General features: G+C 39.1%; 1 protein-coding gene across 1 annotated transcript in view; it reads left to right on the forward strand.

Annotated features, from left to right (window-relative positions):
- Positions 1 to 17,543: 17,543 nt before the first annotated feature.
- The window catches only part of LOC139739421 (CREB-regulated transcription coactivator 1-like), a 39,293-nt gene continuing 37,834 nt past the window's right edge, over positions 17,544 to 19,002 (forward strand). The window contains exon 1 of the mRNA XM_071650037.1: positions 17,544 to 17,599. The gene's annotated coding sequence lies outside the window, so the exon portion shown is untranslated. The remainder of the gene's footprint in view (positions 17,600 to 19,002) is intronic.

The raw sequence follows: 19,002 nt of genomic DNA on the forward strand, positions 1-19,002 counted from the left end.
TCACATTACTGTTTATATGCATTTCAAGAAACTTTTTTGCAGACGTATTTGTAGTGGGAGCATGTAATATGTGAGGCCATTGCAACTGAACATTCTGATTTTACTCGGAAGAATGTACTTGGCTGTCTGTATTGGAAATTATTATTATCATTTAGTTTTCATTTTTAAGATGAGATAGTTTGTACTGGGCATTGTGGCTGAGACTAGTCGTGGACAATCTGTGTTGGCTGGTATCTGATGATATTATCAACACGGCGAACAGAAAATAATGATGAGCAGTTATCCCTCACTTTATGCAGGCTGGGGCATTATGATAATCTGGCTGCAGAAAGCAGGAAAAATTTATGATGAGCCTTCTCGCTGGCGGACGGGAAATGTTTCATGAATATTAGATGGCTATCCATGGATATACCTATTACCACAGATCTCCAGTATTTCATTTTTATTTTTTTATTTTTTTTCAGAGAAGAGCTTAGCTGGGCACTGTCATGTCAGTGTTGAATCGTGGAGAGTTATGAAAAGTTCATCATGGTTACACAACAGTGATTTTTTATGAGTACGGTAGCGATACTGCATACTAAATGGCCAACACTTCTGGTTTTTGTTTTTTTTTGGGGGGGGGGACATAGAAAAAATTAGCCTCATCTTTGTAGAGTGTGTGAGAGCAAAAGATGCTACAATCTCAAGCAGTCGTGGAGTCATTTTTTTTAAACATGAAACAGAACTAAATAAATAATCTTTATGCCCCCCCCCCCCCCCCCCATTAGGGTATCGACATGGTGCTTTGGTATAGTCTATGTAGCTGTGCACCTTTCCCGTAATCTCATTATTGTGATTTAATCTACACCATTCTGGATTTTCTTAGTACTTTACCGATGTGTACTGCAAAGAATAGGGTATTTTTTGAACTACAGCTTAGTTGGGCTTTGCACAAAATCTTTTAAGGACAAAGGACACTGAACTTGTAATGTAATTTCTGTAGGAATGGTGAAAATATGCAATCAATTTCATAAAGTGATAGTGGAACAAAGTCAAAGGTCCTGAACTTTTGCCAAAAAAAGAAGAAGTCATTTCTAGATATTACTTCTGACAGGTAGACAGGGTAGAAATTTGGGTGATTAATTGCACAAACTGGATAGTGGTGAGAGGTTCATTGGGAAGGTCAAAGGTCATGGTACTAACATCAAAACTGTCATTCTTCACCTAAAACTTCAATAAGCATGTTCAGTGGTTATTGTCTGGTAAGAATAGAAGTAAAGAAACAATTAGTTGCATTGCATCAAAGAGGTAAAAGGTGATGGTCAAAGATTATGATTTTGTTGAATGTAATTTTCTGGCTGTAGTTCCACTGGGATCACTCCTGCGATAATATAATTTTTATGATAGATGAGAATAGATTGGAAATGCTTCCTTTGCAGACAGGGATGAAGGTCAATTCTTGGTGCATATCAAAGATCAGAGAGCTTCGTCAAAATATCATAAATGAAGAGTCATTTGCTCATAGCAGATGTTGTGATTGTATGAGATGCGGAGGCTTCCCAGTCAATTGTGCACAGCAGTCAACTTGCCGCAGTTTGCATACAACTACAAGTCAACGAAAGAATGCCACTGTACAGTTGTATGTGGTAAAGCATGAACACACTCACTTGACATAGATATCTCTCTTAAGAGGCCCATTGGATGTCATACCTACTAGATTACTTCCTCAAATTCAACTGTTCATCTCATGATACTACAAGATATCGCTTATCCTTCACCTGTATTCCAATCCCATGTGTGAAATGAAACTCCTCCGGGCAATGCTCTTTCATCTCAGAATGTTCTTTTTTTCCCCATCCAGGAAATCAGAACATGCCACAATGCAGCACAGGAATAGGGTGCCTATCTAGAATTTTAATGCATGTTGCATTGGTAATAAATCTATCGTGAGAGCTATCATAAAATATGCTGCTTCATACCACTCAGAGTAGCTGGTACCCCATTCAACACAGAGATCTGTTGTTACATCAATGTACCTGTGCTCCCGCTCTCGTGTAGTGGTTCAAGCGAAATTAACATGTTAGGCCGCGAGAGGCAAAACTGACACTTGTAGATTCAGACGTCTCGGGTTTCATAAATGGGGCATAATCAAGGTGGATAGATACGGTTTCAGCAAATCTGCCTGTGTGGAAATGACTTCTTGAGCTGCAATTTGCATTTTGATGGTCATCAGCTTCAAACAGATGACTTGCCTCTCTGCATCTCACTCTGTTTCGGAGCTTTCTGAAGTGATTTCTGACATGCTCATTACAAGGGCCTCACACAGTTCCCTTTCCCAGCACACTTGAAAGTTTGCGACTGCGAATCCTGTTTCAGAGCAGTCTGCTCATTTTGGCAGGATTGACCAATATTTCAAAACGTGTAAAGCCGACTCAGTGGTATACCGTATGTATCCCATTTCACTGCTAAGTGCTTCTTACAGAACTCCCGCAATAAGAATTGTCCATTCTGTCACAAGTGGACGGTTTGTCTTCTGATATGTCTTTATACAGGCTTCAATAAGCAATTTGGATGCTGTTTGTTTTGTTGATTTGCTATCATTACAAATTACAATGTATAATTACATCGCATATCAAAGCTTGCAGAAACAACAAATAATTTACTGTCAGCTTCCAAGCTCTCGAATCTGGTATGAAGTTTGCCCGGCATGGACCTCAAGCATTACATCTTGATTGTGTGTGCTTGTGCTTGGCTCATACACCCCTGTTGCAAATTGTGTACAGCTTTGTATGTAGCACACGTAACTGCCGACAAATCTTGCTCGACAGAAGTTGACCGTTGCTGATGAGCATACGCTTCATTGCACATTCATATTTAACTGATGGGCAATTCTACTCGGGTTCTAACGGGCCCGCAGTAGTAGTGATTTTAGTATGTAATGTGGTGGGCAGCAAACGAAGATGGATTCAGTCAAAGAACCATAATATCTGAAGACTGACACCCTTTAACACCTCCCCGCTAACATCAGTGACATTTCCCAGGGTTGAGAGATCCTGCTGACAGTCAGAACTATCAGACAGAATCTGGAGGTCCATATCGATTGATTTAAAGGTACAGACCTAGTAATGGTGAAAGGGACGACTTTTCTGTATTATAAAAAGTTAGATATTCAACAGTCAATAGGGGATGCTATACTATACACTGATATATGGAAAGAAAGCACTGATAAGAGTGTAAGGGAAATTGTTCACAAAAGTACAACTCGGCGAAGAAAGTGAAAGTCATTTTACGTTGACAGTGGGCAAATGCGCAAAATTCTCATTACAACAAAGTGAAAATTCAGGTACCACTTAAAATTACAGGGTATATCTATCTTTACGTGCTTTGCTGTTCAGCTGTAATGATATGGAACGAAAGAAAACCGCCACTGGTCCTGACAACTTCATTATAACTGGAGTGCACTGTATTATGAATGTGATGCAACCAACTAAAAATGTTTGGTCTTCAAAAGTTGTCTATATGTATGTGTATGTGCATTGTCACATTTGTAACCCATTTTGTTCCACCTCCAGATATTACACCCCCCCCCCCCCCCCCCCATGGAGGAAGGCCCACCCCTTTACTTTCTGCTTTTGCTTGAATATCAACATAACTATATGACCGCTTGCTAGAGTAGATGATATAAGGAATAGTTGACTTTATGGAAATTCCACTGAAAATTTCACTCTTAACTGAACTGTCATCAAAATTATAAATGAATTTCAAAGACGATATCACCACCACAAAATTCAGAACAAGATTTCAGGAAAGTTACAATGAAATTGATTCAGCAAGAATTATGTGCTGAAAGTTTGCAATGTCATTATTACACCTCTGATATGCAGGCTGGCAAGCATTTTTAGGTGAGATCTTGTTGGGTTGGAGACTATGGCTGCGTCTATCTAAAAAATTTCTTATGCAGAATCATGATCCTAAACACGTTTGAGACATTTTCAGGGGTTAGATAAACGCAACCGTGTTTTCAAACGCGTTTAGAAACATCGTTTTGAAACGCCTTTCAAAGGGCGTTTTGAAACACGTTTGAGACCATGATCACCTTCTGTGAGTAGATAAACGCAATGCCGTTTGAAACGCTTTTATATCTTAAGTTCAAATCCCAGCTGTTTCCGGTTGTGTTCTCTACCCATTACTTGTGTGTGACTGATGAGGCATGTTTGATGGTATGCAGTTGACCTTTACTTCCCAGGTCAAACGGCGCAAAGCAGCTGCGCAGTGACACCACTCGAATCGCGATTGTATGATGGTTAGATAAATGCAGCACCCCGAGAATTGCGTTTCAAACCACGTTTGCAAACACCATTCCAAACGCGTTTTGAAATGTGATTCTCTCTCTCAAGTTAGATAAACGCACCCTATGTGGCTACCTGGTGATGACTTGAGTTTTGCTGGTCGTGGAGACTTTTTCCAGCCTCCAGCTTGTCTTGGGGATGTCTCCGCAGCGTCTCTCTGGTTGTGGCCTTGTCAGAGAGACTTACTTTGTCCACGACCTTACAGAGACCCATGGGTCTGAATTCACTAAGGTGGTACAATTGAAACCATGGTTTAAACCATGGACAAAGACCATAGTTTTTTTATGGGGCACAAAGTGTTGCATGGCCTATTTCGTTACGAAATCAGTCATTTCGTCAACGAAATTACCATATCTTTAATGAAATGATCATTTCGTCTACGAAATTGACGAAATGACTGATTTAGTAACAAAATAAGCCATGCAACACTTGGCGCCCCATACAAAACTACGGTCTTTGTCCATGGTTTAAGCCATGGTTTCAATTGTACCACCTCCGTGAATTTGGGCCATGGTGTTCTACTGGCGATGATGTGGAGACGTCACAGAGACATCTTCACACCTGAGAAGACGTCATGGCAACGTCCCAGCAACGTGCAGGCGAATGAGTTGTCACATCATTTGAAGATGTTTAGGACGTCGCCCTGGAGTCGCCTTCTTGGCAAGGACATTTAAAAAACTTTTTTTTTTTTTTTGTCTTTTGAGTTGCACCAGTTGCAATGACTGATCAGTTGCAGCATTCAGCATTACATCTTCAGCGTGATAGGCCCTTTAGGCTTCTGAAGCTTATTAACAGCAATATCAACAGCAAAATCACTGCAAATATGCCCCCAAAAATGGGGGATCTGTTCCAGAAAAGAGAATGAAACCGACAAATTCAATGGTGCACAAAGTACACAACCTGGAACACAAATCAGCCCCCCCCCCTTGCTCCTACAGGTGGAATGCCACATATTTGTGGTATTGATGAACTTTTTGATGTTCAAATGGTCATACTGTGCATAAATCTATCTCATTTCTTGTAAATCGTCAGTGAACTGCGGGTTATATTGTTGTTTTACTGCTTTGGTCAGCTCTAGAAGTAGATTTTCCATTGAATCAAATAACGCCTTTTTGCTATACATATGTATGTTGAAATCAAATTCTCTCTCTCTCAAACACATACACACACACACACACACACACACACACTTTTTTTTGTTTTATAATATTCTTTATTTGAGCTTCATTCAATGTGAAATCCATATTAACAATAAAATTAATACATCCACCAAAAAAAAAAAAACACACACACACACATACACACACACACACACTCGTTTTGAATTCTGTTCAATTAAAATATCTTTGTGACTTCAATGAATGCCAGGAAAACAGTTATGCTGAATTGGCATCTGCTTCATATTGGGTCAGGAATATGTTTGACAAGACTGGGTACAGAGACTATCTCCCTGTTTGTGTGGAATCCTTCCTGAATAACTTCAAGGTTTCTTCTCATTATTACATTTTGAGATGAGCCAACAAGACGACATGATGTGGAATCTAGCACAGCAAGCCAACTTTCATTATTGATAATAGTAGAGAATATGATCTTTCTCATTACAGTCTCTGTACCAATAGATCTATGGGTTTGCATCTAAGCAATATAAATGCTAAATTGATTTGTCTCTGATTGGTGTTGAAGGGCCTGATCCTAGACCTACAAAAGGGATTTAAAATGCTGAATTTTTCTTTACTGTCTACTCCTATTACCCCATGATGTCCTTTTTTGGTTTGGATTCCTTCCATCATACAATTGTATGTCACTATGGTATCGTAGCTGTCATGTGCAAATCATTTGATGAGGTCCTGAAAAGAAATTGACCAGTCGTATTTTTGGTTGATATCTAGAGTCATACAAATGTATATTACAAATTCATGTTTATATTAGTGTGATTTTTGATAGCAACTTGATGATGCTATATGATTTCATAAAAAGCAAGGGATAATTTATGGAATAGAGCATTTTCTATTGCTACAAAGTTTGTCATTGTTTGTCTCTTTATGCATTATATGTAGGCTCTATGTTTTTTATAGAAATTAAAAAAATATATATATGTATGTATATTTGGGGGGGGTTGCAGCAGTTGGGTTTACATGTTAACGTTTTCACAGAGATTTTATTGTTGCAAGAGAGAGCTTGTAATTCAATGGAAACCACATTTGCTTTTCAGAATTTGACAGTGAATGATACAGTAGGCAGTGTGATGTGTTAACAGCATGTTTTCTTTGTTTAGACATTGAATCTTCAGAGAAGTTCAAAGCATCACTATGGTTTACACTATTGTATTGATTGAAGAATGGCATTGTACGACACACAAGCAAAACTGTGAATGGACTTATGCAGGTTGTTTTTGTTTTGTTTATGTACATGTGTGTACAAGTGCAGAAGAAGTGAGGTTAAGTGCTGAAAGTGCGCTACTGTAGCCGTCCATTGATGTCAATTCATATCTAATTCTATTGTATTCTCATGCGTGGGTTCATTGGTGATTCTCATTGATAGGAGGAAAGGGAGAAATGAATTTGTTTTACCTGAAATGAAAGCAGTAATCCTGGCATTACTTCGTCATTGCAGACACTGCACATTGTCAGGATCATTTCCATGGCAACCAGAGAGACGTACTGCCCTGGTTGGTTGGCGGATAGCGTAGCTGTGAATGGAGGGGACAGGCATTACCTCCCAGTACACTCTATCTCTACACCCTAATGGGACAGGCTCATGGTAGGACTAGCGGTTATGATGAACAATTATGCACTTCCTATCTTCAGAGAAATTGAGCCAAGTCTGCCGGGAACAGGCAGTCGCGGGTGGTGAGTCCACCCTGTTCGTGTGGGGCACAATGCCAGCCTAAGTTGCGACACGTGATCCATCAATACATCGGGCATGTTGGTGCTGTGTAGACGACTGCTAAATTACAACCATCTAATTTACTCTGATGCTTCTGCCCATGGCCAGTCCCCCCCCCCCCCCCCCAAGACATGGTTGAAAATCTGTGGTTGAGTTCCCAATTTGTGGCAGACATATTTTCTAGGCACTCTCATTTCATGTAGCTGATGTAAATGGAAGAGAGTGTGCAACCCTGGCCCCCCTCCCCCCAGTTGTGTGTGAAGAGAAACAACGCCATGACAAGAATGTTGTAGTCATATCATCATGCCACACAGTAAATGTGTTCTATTCCATTCCACTCTTTGAGGATTTGAATGTCCGTAGTCAAACTGGTTTTCAAGCCGTGGCTTCACTGTGTTATGTGAGGATGGCATATTGAGTGCTGTTTTCAAATGAAGTTCTGCTGGGATTTTATCTTTATGTCTGGATTGGTTTCATTGCCACACATTTGGAAGAGGCAGTTGCATCTGTCCTTCGTTGGGATGCTTTAAATGCTTTTTAATTGCAGCATGCCAACTCCATGTTTTAAAGCCACACTCTAGTTTGGAAAAAAAAATGTTCGGGAAGTAATACTAAATGTGATCCTAAATGTATTGAAAATTCCTGTATAATCTCTGTCATGTGACCAGTTAAATTGATAAGAAGGACAAATGTAGGTAAATAAATGAAGTATGTTAACATATACAGTCAAACCTGCCTTAGCGGCCACCTGTCTATAGTGGCCACTGCAAAATCCCCCCGAGAGAAAAGCCCTGTTAAAGAGCCTGTGTATAGCGGCCACCTCTCTAACGCGGCCAGCGGCCACAAATTTTGTTTCCCGCGGGAGATATCAACCTGTCTATAGCGGCCAAAAACCCAATGGAGACGTAGCCAAGCCGATAATTCAGCGTGTTTTTCTGTTTGGTAGCCGTGCGGGCAGGCAACGTTCAGTGATCGCCACCGCTGCATTCATCCCTCATTCAGTCATAATAATGCACGATTGTTAAGCTTTCTTCATGACAATAAACATGCTACTGTGCAACAATTTCATATACACCGGCATGGTTAAATGCATGAAACACACGGTGTATGCATACGTACACACATACATGTACATGTAAGGATACAACGATGATACATGTATATGTAAGCAATGCACACAAAGTTGGATTACCTGTCTATAGCGGTCACCTGTCTATAACGGCCACTTTTTCCATTTCCCTTGGGTGGCCGCTATAGACAGGTTTGACTGTATGTTGAAGAATCAGATGTGAATCAGAGTACTACTATTGCAGGATTATTTGATAGAATATAATATTTTTTTCATTTGCAATAAGCGATACAAGATTTCAACTCAATTCTTCACACTTTGCATAGTTTTAAACTGTTTTCTGGTTGCAACCATTATTGCACGCATGCCTGGAGGAGATGTCTTCTTGATAAATAGATGTGGGGGAAAAAAAAGGTGGGAGCTAGATAATGTCAAAGTGTTCGTGAGCTATGAGGCATTCAAACATGGAAACATGAGTGTTTTGTTCATAAAGTCATAGCGCACCAGAAAGTCACCAAGAAGCCAATGTGTGGAGTGAACGGAGGACAGCTTTTTGAAGAACACGTAGGGCTAGCCAGCCAAACGCGAGGTGGTAATATCACGCCTCATATCTTGACAGTAATTTGAAACGGTGGTTGGCATCTGTATTGACTTCATATTGGTGTTCTTGTAGGGCTGTGTTCATGTGAAACTAGAATTGCATTTCTAAACGTGTTTAGTTGCATTGCGTTCATGCGATTTTTCCATTTAAACGCATTTCAAAACGCCGATCTGAAACGCGGAAAAAAGGGCATTTTGAATCATGATTCTGCCAGAATCACAATCGCAGAAACCGCATGAACGCAACCGTGATTTAAATCATGATTCTATGATGTCATTGTGGGCTGTGCGCATGCGTGTCTCATGGGGTATCCCACAACTTCTGGTTCTGTTCGCGTGCTTGTGTACGTCTTGTGAATCTGGTGTTTCGGTACCATACCTGCACTAGTTTGTTTACATCAACGCCATACACCGATACTATGCTATAGTATCTAGTATCTATTTATTATGATAATACATAATAATACATGTAATTACTCTCCGATTGAGTCGATAATAGTAATGGCTGCAACTGTGTGTACCAAGGAAAACAATTGGAGAGACGAAGAATTAAGATTTTTCCTCGATCTGTGGGCAGAGCCTGAATGCCACAGCTTATTGGAAGGTATTCACCAAAATAAAACGGAAGTAGGCATACAATAAACTGACTGATCAGTTGGCAGAAGGATTTAACAGGAGGTCAGGCTCGAGTTGCAGAAGAGACAAGGTCAAACTGCGCAGTGCGCTGTGCAATGGCAATGGATGAGCTGAGCCAGAATCAGCGTTGCGAAAGCCCGCATGAACGCTCTTCCGCGGAGATCGTGATTTGAAACGCCGTTTTGAATCATGATTCATGTTTGTGATTCTGGCTACGAAATTCGCATGAACGCGCCCTAAGTGTTCTGAGCACTCTGTTTGCTCTGACGTGATTTTGGGCTTGCTTCCTGACATGGCTACAGAGTGCGTGTGCTTTGAGATGACAATGTAATTTTCAGAGTTATAACATCAGTTTGGAATGCCTAGTTTTACTATCTTGATCTGGTCAGAAGGGTTCAAATTGATTAATAGATTTGTTGCCTGAAAGGATCCTCCAGGGTCAAAGGTCAAGATCAAAGGTCACCAGCATTTAGCTAAAATGTCATTTTCTGGGGGCATGAATTCTCATGGGGAGGTCTGAAACCATTAAATGGTATTTGGCCCTATTGGTGGGATTCATTTAAAAGTTTGAAAAATATTCCTTTCTAGAGAGCAGATTGATGGTAGATCCTGAGTCAGTGGTCAAGCTTAACAAACTTCACCAAAATGTAGATGAAAATCAGAACAAGTTATAGCAGATAGGGATTCCATGAGAAGCCAAGGTATCCCTGTTGACCGCACAGAAGTTGAAATGCTTTAGAACTCGTTTGGATTTTGATAGTGTCTAAGCTTTCATAGTTTCTGTATTTGTAGATGTGATGTATGTCACAGTTGTGATACCAAATACCATGGAAAAAATGGCTCAGGGGATACGACCACAGATTCTCATTTTAAGGCCCCTGGTTCAAGTTCCTTGACATTAATGGTGATGTTGGTATAAAATGTTTTTATCGCCCACTTCTTCAGAGGGGGCTCAGGCTGTGTTTGTCTAACTAGAGAGAGAGAGAGAGAGAGAGAGAGAGAGAATCATGTTTTAAAGTGCATTTCAAATGGCATTTGTGAACATGGTTTGAAACGCAATTCTGGGGCTGCCGCGTTTACCTGACCATCATATTATAATCGCGATTCCAGTGTTTTCATTGCACTCCTGCGTTGTGCCATCTGACCCGGGAAGAAGAAGTCAACTGCATACCATCAAACATGCCTTCATCGTTCACGCACAAACAATGGGTAAAAAGCACAAATGGCGCACACTTTTCTCTGCAACCCGAAACAGCTGGAAGTTGACCTGGGCAACTTGGAGATATAAACACGTTTTCAAAACGGCATTGCATTTATCTACTTGCAGAAAGGCGATCGTGGTCTCAAATGCATTTGTAAATGCATTTGAAAACACGCTTGCATTTATATATCGCCCAAAAATGCCTCAAACACACTTAGGATCTTGATACTGCCTCAGAAAATGTTTATTTAAAGGACAAGTTCACCTTCATAAACATAAGGATTGAGAAAATGCAACAATATTAGTAGAACACATCAGTGAAAGTTTGAGGAAAATTGGACAATGGATGCAAAAGTTATGAATTTTTAAATTTTTTGTGTTGGAACCGCTGGATGAGGAGACTACTACAGCTTGTGAGTCATATGCGTACAACAGTATAAAGAAAATATAAAAGAAAATTCAACATATTTTCACTTTTTTCGCATAATAAAAGAGCAATTGACTTGCCTCTTTCTAAGGGCAGGGGGAATAATATTACCCATAACATGTATCGGTAACGAGTCAGGGGAATTTGCAATTTTTTCAAAAGATGGAATTTTGTGAAATTCTCTTTATATTTTCCTTATATTGTTGTACGCATGTGACATCTAAGTTATTCATACACTGCAGTAGTCTTCTCATCCAGCGGGTACTGCACAAAAACTTCAAAAAATCATAACTTTTGAACGGATTATCTGATTTTCCTCAAACTTTCAATGATGTGTTCTACTAATATTGCTACATTCTCTCAATCCTTATGTTTATGAAGGTGAACTTGTCCTTTAAACACACCCTCAGACCCTCAGGCCTCAGGGTTGCTTGACAGCACACTTACAGCTGTATGCTTTTTGAATATGGACATGGAATTAGTCCAAAATCTATAATCCAAATATTAAACATAGAGCAACTAAGATAGTATTTCCTCAGAACAGATGGATATTCAAGTGGAATATACCCTAGATATCAATTGCTCATATTTGTTTTTTTGTTTTTGTTTTAATTTGAGGCAAGCCAGTCAGAACCCTGAAACAAAAAATCTGTAATGATTAAACCAGTTGCCTCCACAGTTGATAAGATGAATCAATGCAGCCGCTGATGTTTGTTGTGTGCAATGACACGGAGCGCTCCTGATTATGCTACACTATGTGTCTTTCAAGAATGCCAGCCATTCATTGCGTATGGAAAAGGAATTAAAACATTGACTATGATTTATGGACTGAGTAAGGCCAACAGTAATGACCATTCAGCTCTTAGGAGTTCATTCAATTTCAGGTCATCCATGACTCATGAAATCCTTATGAGGTTTTTACAAAGCCTCCCAATTTCCATGATTTTGTTTTCTCAATACTTCTATGTCCCAAATGACTGGAAATGCACTTAAAAAGTGAATCTTCTGCACCAAGTATGTCTCTTTAATGATAGATTATACCGTATGATTTATGGTGTAGTTTATGATGTATGTATGTAGGCCTATTCATATGATCATCTTTGTGCCTGTTGATTAATCATACATGCTTTTGGTGATTGAAAAGGATGGATGCACTTCCAATATAGGGTGCACTTCCTTCAAAGGTTGTGTTTTGTATGCACGGGACCTTCTCATGATTCTTTGAAGCATTCAGAATGGTTGACAGTACAATCCTGTTTAATAGCTGGAATGAAATCTCCACCCAAAGGGTTTCACTCCTAAGGAGTAGTCCAGCCAGGCTGTCTTGCTATACAGTGCACTCCCCTTATGATAAACAAGGTTAGGATGAAATTCTCGTTACAACAAAATAAAAATTCACGTCCCAAAATTATGCTATTATATATCCCTATACACGTACTATTCAGCTATTTATAACAAAATTTCGATATAATGAAAGAAAACAGTCAGTCCCAAGGACTTCATTATAACTGGAATGCACTGTCGGTGTACTCATGCTAGTACTTTCAACCATAGAAACATTCGGATTCTCACATGCTACCCATGGTAGAAAGAAGCATTTAGATAACATCTTTTCTTTTTTCTCTCTTTTTTGTTGCTGTTGTTGTTGTTGCTGTTGTTGTTGTAATGAATGCTTCTAGTGCTGGGAATCTTACAGAGCAGTGTGCAACCCTCCAGGCTTTATTACCTCCAGTTCCCCGACAGTAATTATTTAAAAATCAATTTTGTTCAAAGTGATAATATCCCAGTCATTTGGAGGCAAAATATGCTCTGTTGATGATATCAGGAGCTCTGTGCCCCAATTAGCAAATGAAGCCCTTTCAGGTCATCAACCGATCATGCGTTAAAGATCACGAGGAAGCTCTTCTGGTACCACTGGACAGAAGTTCTGCTCATTTACCATTTTCCATCTTGTATTTTATAAGCTCTGAGTATTCATTGCAAAACTGACAATATGTTTCCAAATTGGAAACACAGTTGTATCAAAAGTTGTATCATTAAGCCTCATCTTCTACTATTTGGGAAGCTCAGAAGCAAAGTTCTGAATCCCCTCCCCCATCCACTTTCTCCCAACGACAACAACAACAAAATATGCCGTGTGTTCCCTTCAGGTCATTGACATTTGTCATGGCTTTGCGATGAGTCAATAATGCATTGCTTGCTAGCTGTTCTGTGTAAACACGCAAAGACGATATGGCAGGGCTCGTGATTATTGTATACTTGTTGCAAATTTTACTGTTACATGGCCAAGTGTGAATTTCAGGATTAGATGGCACATAACGAATGAGGAGTGTTTTTAGACAAAGTCTGTGAGAATGTTTACATCTCCCCCTTGCCAAGCAGTCAAATCACATTTATAATTATATCATGTAAGTTGTGGTAGCACCATGATCACTGTTGGTGATGTTGCTCTTGGAAATTACCAATTACTGGGCTTTTTTTTTTATGTCAGTACTTCAATACTGTAGAGGCATCAGATGCTGGTAAAAATGCTGGAAATATTGCAGTAACATTTTTTACCTTGAAATAGAAGGGACTTGAGGAGAGACTAGGAAGCTTGAGGAGCAAGGAAGCTTGTATGAAAGCCGAAGATTTTACTGCATTTCCCTGGAGCTGCCAGTGCTATGAAAAATGTATGACACCGACACGTTCAGATAATAATGGCAGGGAAATAATGCATATCGCAGTGGCTTTGCGAGGGAGCGCCATATTTCCAGGATAAGGCAGAAAGGGGTGGATTTTGTGTCGCAATTGATTCACGAAGGGGGAAAACTAATGCTGAAAATTGGGCGTGAGTTACACGTACTGGGGAGGGATTTGCGCTGAGCTGGGTGGTCATAGTGCAGTCGGCATGGGGAAATCTTGGCAGACTTTCCAGATGCAGGTGTGTGATTGTATTCCTTTCAACCTGCAGTAATGGCCAGTCCTATGCAAGCTACACACCATGGCTAAGGATCCTTTAGTTTCTGTAACTGTTACTGTTTTTGTCTTGTCGCTTTTTTTTAAAGGAAGATGGGAGAAGTGCAACCCTAGGAAGTTTGTATTGTCAGCTTCCAAGAAATCTAGGAACTTTGGTTGAATGCAATGTACTCTGATAGTCCTTTCTTCAGAAATTGTACTTAGAAAAATAATACTCTGTTTTTGTCTTCGAATTCTCAAAGTAACTATATAACAAAGGTGGACGGGTATATTCTTAAACTTGATTCTTTATTTCGTTTAATTATTAGATAGCTTACACTTCTTGTACCCCCGCCCCCCATGATTTGATATTTAAAAGCAAACATTGCCTTGTTTATTTCATGGTTATTACAGGACATTTATTAGATGAGCATTTTTTTTCTGTTGTGTCATGTAGAATTTGATTCCCCATATACCTTGCCTTGGATGAATAGAGTTGAATCAAACAGAATGACAAAAGGTTTAATAAAGATCTGACAGTAGATATGTATAAAATCTTCTGAATCAAATGATAAATGTCATCAAGAGATAGTAATATTGGTTGCTGTAACTTATATTTTGTGAAGTTGCTATGAAGGTGATGATAATATTGCCACATAATCCTCCCAGTGGTTTGTAGTAAAATGTTATGAAATTTGCATCCTTGGTTGATAATTCAGTGACTGTAACCACTTCCCCTTGAAAGCAATCACGCAGGGCTTCATTGTGACTTCTCAATGATTTCACACAAATGGCACAAGTTATTCCTCATGATTTCATTTCAAAAAATAAAATATAAATTAACGTGTTACATTGTAGGTTGTGTGTATGGCAGCAGAAAAACTTGTGTGATGGTGATGTCATCACCTCCTCCAATTTGCATAATTTATATACTGTAAAAGTGGAAATTTTTGCGGTGTTGAAATTTTCGTGCATTTCGCGCAACCAGAAACTAGCGCGAAAATGAAAGCACGCGAATATTTTTGCTTGCATATGTTCCTGTGTGGGATGTCTTGATTCCGCGGAATTAAAAACACACAAAACTCTTTTTACCCTGCCAAACGCGAAAAATTAGTCGCGCGAAAATATCCACTTTTACAGTATCTAATATGTTCTGATGAATATCATGGTGCTTTATGATGTTATGTGAAGCTTCTCCATAACTTCTATGTCCAGTTTTAGTGAAATGTCTACTGTTCTGATTGTTTTATATTGTTCTGCTAGCCATTAAAGGCGACATGGATGAGGAGTTGCATTTCACGTGAGAGGATTTTGCAACAGCATCAGATGATACACCGTGCAGGTTTTTTTTGCCATCCTTCTTTGTAGGTTTGCCTGGCTTGGAATTAGCCCAGTCTGCTACTCCTCCCTTCCTACTATCGAACCCTTCCACCCCAAAAGAGGTTAGACATACTAAAAGGAGACGTTACGACCAGATTTGATTCCTTCACTTTATAGCTAGGCCAGAGGATTGTTTCCGCATGTGGCTACTGCACTGTTTATGTATTCATTAACTTATTGTTTGTGCAGTGCCTGTACAAGTATTCTTCTTTCTGCTGTGATTTGTCCATGCTACTGGTGTTACTGTGGCCGGCAGCAGCTCACGTCCATCTTGCCTACCTCCCCTCATCCTGAGAATGAGGATGGAAATTGTTTAAGTGCCCTAGCTGCTGCCGTGTTTCCACCACTCCAAAGTGGCCATTACCTGGAGTGGAAGTGGGATAGGAGAGGGTATGGGGGGGGGGGGGGGGGGATCCATGGATGAGATGCTTTAAGACATCTATGCTGCTCATTAGAAGACCCTTTTTTTTCTCATGAGAGATAACATGGTGTATCAAAAAAAAACATTGTACGAGAATCTGATCAGGGAAAGAGAACATCTACAGGAGCTGAGCAGGATCAAGTGCAGGAATGTGTGTGGATACAGGATCTACAGGGAAGAGTGCCCTTTCTGTGTGTTGCATTTTGCTGTAATGGCGTGATTGCTCAAATGTGATTATAAAGGCATGTCAATGCCAAATCGTGTGTGTGTGTGTGTGTGTGTGTGTGTGTGTGTGTGTGTGTGTGACTATCTCATGAATCAGGGTCACAACCATTGTTTTACATTCGTGATGTGAGAATAACGTAATCAAGACTGCTATTTTAAGCTACCAGTAGGATGCCATGCACACTACATGACTTTTCCGATATCATTCATGGTACACTTGTTACATCATCGCATTCTGGTTTACTATGAGTGTTGTTTATTTTTGTTTATCACTTTAAAAAACAATGTCAGAGTTGTAGCGTACTTTGAAATTCTTTTGGTGTGAGCAGTACTGTCATGTACATAGTGAACATTTGTCGCTATTATACGAGTTTGACAAGATTCCTCCAGCAACAGTGAGCAAATCCTTAAACATGGAGAGTGAATCTAACATGTACTGTGTAGTGTTTATATGCAGGTATCTCTTCTTTTATCTCACCCTGTTCACCATGATGATTATGATAGCTAAATTTGTGAAAATCCAACTATGTAACTAACAAAATAGATGCTGTATATTGTATAGTAATCTGTGATACAGCTGGTCTTTGGTCGTGAGTGTGCATGTATTGGACTTATGCAATGGCTGACAACATACTTTCAGACTAGTATTGAGTAGAAGCTTGTTTGGTTATTTGTCAAGAAATTATGCTGTAGGAGGGAAAGAGTGTAATATCAATCAGTGGTGAACTCAGTACTAAACAAGGATGCAGCCAATTTTATCTTTTGTGTACAGGGCCTAAGAGAAACAATTTTTTTTTTCATGAATTTCATGAACCGTACTTGCATATATTAACCACATCCCCGATCTCAGGTCAGTTTTAAAACACACACACACACACATACACACATATTTAACAGGACATTTTATCCTGATATTGTGTTGCTTTGCATGAAAACAGGTAATTCTGAGAAATAAAGAGCTGCTCAACACTGCCATCTAATTTGTCCAACTCTCTATAATTTTTATGATCCATAAATTTCTTTGTATGTCTGATTTTTCTTTCCCCAAAATTTCTCTCATTAATATACTCTGATACTCCTGTTTTCATACAAAGAAACATAATATCAGGAAGGCATTCCCCTAAGTAAATAAAGTTCATTGGCACTTTTTGTAATATAATGTTCTGCACACTTTGTCGCAAATGCTGCCTTTAAAGATATTGTAGTAATGATGCTTGTTCTTCCTACCCAGTAATGACTGCTGATGAATGTATCTTTATATCTCTCTATCTAATGTGTGTGTATGTACATGTATAAATTTATATTGATATGTGTATGTGTGTGTATATATATATGTATATATATATATATATATGTATGTATATATGATATGTATTATTTGAATAATGAAAAAACATTGACATAAAAAGATTTCCTTAACTCCTTCACACGAAGCGGCTCCATACAGTGCACCTTACCTGTCACCTCCCAGCGATACCAGTTGGAGAAGGTAAGCCACAGTATCTTTATATCTTCCTTTGATTTCAGCGTCTATGCATGAAAGCACATGTATCAAAATGACTGTGATGAAACCTTGTTCCTACTCTTGCAAACACAAGAGCTTGTCTTTTGTACCTGTTAAACATGTCAAGTTGCTCTTCCGCCTACACACAGCATTCTCACCTACCTCTAAAGTTTGCAATTGTTGTTTAATCATGACTTTATTCAAGTTCAAGTAAGTGTGAGAATAACAAATATACAAAAGAACCAGGTCCACCATTTCATTCAAAACGAATGGCAGGTTTAGACACTTACATGGGGATACAAAACAACAATATTAGAGTTTGCATTATTGCAACCCATATCACACATAGAATATCAGATATTACCGGTGATCAATCAATAAAAACAATCAATACATAATAATATTTCTGTGTTACATTAACAGCAGTGATGTAGTTATCATCCGCAGTATTAATATAATAATCCGCATTAAAATATAATATAATAAATTATACAAATACACATATAGGCCTATATATATGCATATACATACATATACACACACATACATATATACAAAAAAAAAACCCCACATAAACCTTATTGTCATCATCATCTCATCAAATCTTCACCAACGTTAATCTTTATTTGGCTCTGTGCCCCATACCCCTACCACATTATCAGAACCCATCTTATTTACGACTATCAATCTTTTTCACCCTAAAACCAAAAACTATAAACAAACATTTCTACATTTTTTTTCAATTACCCATTCACCCATAATATTACAGTGCATCAATACTAATCTCATCTCAACTTTCCAAACATATCATTTAACCTCAAATTCCTTTCCTTTCCCAACAAAAAACAAAACATAAAAAATGCGAAATCCAAACCAGCCGCAGCGGCAGAATAAGCTTTCACCCGCTATCCCCATCTCATACCTGCGGCTACCCTCCTCCTCCCCCCCCCCCCCCCCCCCTCTCCCGGGAAAAAAAAAATCTACAGCCAATACCACATATAAACCGTAAATATCTGCGCCTGTATATTATTATAATCAGCATGAAACTGATGTTACACCCCTTTCATAGAAGATATTGACGGATCAGAAGCAGACTAAATGTTTAATGGTTAAAAAAAAATGATAATAGTAATACAAGAACATTTGTTGTGATCTCTGTACATGGTGCATTTGTAGTGACATGTTTGACAAAACAGAGATCAGGATTGTCATTTTTTACCCTGGCAATTTGCATGGTGATGGTCATGTTTCCATGGTAACATCTTTTGAAAGCATTATGACTTTCCCAAAACGTTCATGCAGTATTTGTACAAAGCAACGTCACATACGTAACAAAGTCCAAACATGGAGTAAACATTAGGGCGGAACATTACTATGTTACAGGCGAA

This window comes from Diadema antillarum, unplaced genomic scaffold (genome assembly GCF_040938485.1).
Source record: "Diadema antillarum isolate AM-2024a unplaced genomic scaffold, OU_Dant_1.0 seq00000798_RagTag, whole genome shotgun sequence".
Taxonomy (NCBI): Eukaryota; Metazoa; Echinodermata; class Echinoidea; order Diadematoida; family Diadematidae; genus Diadema; species Diadema antillarum.